Source organism: Colobus angolensis, unplaced genomic scaffold (assembly GCF_000951035.1).
Source record: "Colobus angolensis palliatus isolate OR3802 unplaced genomic scaffold, Cang.pa_1.0 Scaffold16, whole genome shotgun sequence".
NCBI classification, from domain to species: domain Eukaryota; kingdom Metazoa; phylum Chordata; class Mammalia; order Primates; family Cercopithecidae; genus Colobus; species Colobus angolensis.
In genome coordinates, this window is record NW_012114710.1 from 14556824 (window position 1) to 14559506 (window position 2683).

Consider the following 2683-nt stretch of genomic DNA (forward strand, 5'->3'; position numbering starts at 1 on the left):
AATATATAAATTATGTACATTTAATATATATTATAATTACATATATAATTATAAGATATATGTGGAGAAGAGATTGTTGTGAATTTGAGTAATATTCCCATTATAAAGTTAAAAAAATTAGCCATGCAGTGACTGGGTATTCATTGTTAAGTCAAGCTTTCTTTAACTGACTCCTCTTCCTCAGCATGACTTACATACATAAATGAATTCCAAGTTGTCTCAAACAAGTCACACTTAAAGCATGCTAGCATTCTTAATCACTCAAATTTCCTAAAGTCAGCTGAGGTTCAAATAGGAATTCTTTCTCTATTCGGTGTCCTGAAACAACACTAACAGTGAACACTTTAAAAGGACTGTTTTAGTCTCTTCGGTCTGCCATAACAAACTGCTATAGTCTCGGTAGCTTAAACGACAGGAATGTATTTCTTAGAATTCTGGAGGCTGGAGGTCCCAGATCAGAGCTTCAGCATGGGTGAATTCTAGTGACGATCAGAGCTCCAGCATTGGTGAGTTCTAGTGAAGATTAAAGCTTCAGCATGGGTGAGTTCTACTGAAGATCAGAGCTCCAGCATGGGTGAGTTCTGGTGAAGATCAGAGCTCCAGCATGGGTGAGTTCTAGTGAAGGTTAGAGCTTCAGCATGGGTGAGTTCTAGTGAAGGTTAGAGCTTCAGCATGGGTGAGTTCTGCTGAAGATTAGAGCTTCAGCATGGGCGAGTTCTACTGAAGATTAGAGCTTCAGCATGTGTGAGTTCTGGTGAAGGCTCTCTTCTCAGCTTGCATATGATGTTTTCCTGGTTGTGTCTTCACATAGGAGAGAGAGAGAAGAGAGAGAGAGAGACAGAGATAAATCTTCCTCTTTTTATGAAGACATTAACCCATCACATTATTGTACTACCTTCACGACCTCATCCAATTGTGTCCCAAAGTCCCCATCCCCAAGTACCATCAAATCAAGGGTTATAAATACAAAATAGATTTTTGGTGGACCACAATTCAATCCGTAGCAAGCATCAACCTTAAAAATGGACATTGTAAGCAAGGTGATCTCTCTCTTCACACTATTTATTCAAAGGATCTCAATTTTTCTTTTTACTCTTATTTCCACAATGAGGGTTGAAGAAGGAGATGTCCTAGTTAAAGACTTACACTCCAATAATTCTGTAACAGAGTAATTTAAATTGAATCGTATGTGGCAATATTATTCATTAAATAACACTTTGGTCTCCACGTTATAAAAAACATAATCCTTCTACTTTACTGCTAGGATTTTTATTTTTGCTGAGTTTTGGGCTTTCTTGTTTACATCGATATTAATTCTATAGTAATTGCCTTAAGTGTTCAATTACTGGAAAAACAAGACTCTGATTTTTGTTTGTTTGTTTTTGTTTTTCTGAAAGAGATTTATTATAGGCAAAGGAAACACAACAGCACCAGCAAGGAAAGGACATACATTGAAAATGGTTTAGAGATAGCAGGTACAGGTTTCCTCACTAAATCACTGGGTCTCACAGGACAAACTTTGTCTCTAGTTCCTGAAGCCCCTCGTGATCAGAAAACCAGAAGTCCTCTCCTGCTGGACTTCTCTTATACTAAGCAGGTCACAGAAATGCCTGACCTGCTTTCACAGTAGAACTCCCAGCTCTACCAAAGTCAATCACAAATCTAGCTGTTATTATAAAAAAGTGCTGACATGCTAATGCATCCTGTCTCCAAAAGAGCTAACAGATTCATGATTATAGAACATCACCGGTCTCTAGTTGATATATTCTATATATTCTTAGCCAAAATTCACCAGCATGCTTCTTCACACAAATCTGAAGATAAGCATGTGATCAACCCAGCACAGCTGGAATTAGCCCATGCTATTCACCATCTTTTAATAGTTAATATGCAATGGGGAAAATTCAGCATGTATCGAATTATGTGTCCATGCAGCAAAATTTTATCCAGTAAGTCTATAAAGTTTTACACAGTTTATAATAAAGTAGCAATTTAAAAAAAAAAGAAAGAAAACTCAAATAACTGTCTCTCCCTTTTCTTAGTGTGATACCTTAGAAAATCACACTACTATCAGAAAGCCAGACAAGATTTATTTAACTAAAAGTATAATGTTACAAATGTTTTATGTTTTTTTCTTTTATAAGCCTTATACCACAGATTTCAGCAAATGTTTATAGACTGCTGCAGAGTATACAAATAAATTTTGAAGAAACTGATGGATTTTAAGATAAAAATCGGAAAAAATTAAAAAGAAACAAATAAATTGCAATAGTGACAAACCCACAGATATGTATAGCTGAATCTGCCAAATAAAAGGCAACAGGAAGTTTTCAGAGAAGTCTCAGAAATAGATTGTTTCATTCAGTATAATTTGGTTTTGCTGTTTATTATATGCAATGCTAACACATTAAAAATAATGTTACATTACTATACTTCTCAGTATTACTACAGATTTAAATCTAAGTCGGGAGAAGATAATTTCCAGTTTACAAAACAGCACTGAACTTTGTTTGTCCCAGTTCAGTGGACAGTCACCAGAAATTCCTAATCTCATTTATGTCTTTCTGTTGTTGAAATGTATGTGTTCCCCCAAAACCTATATGTTGGAACCATCACCACTGGGAGGGTATTCAGGGCCTTTTGAAGATGGTTAGGACACAACAGTGGCTCACTCATCAATGGC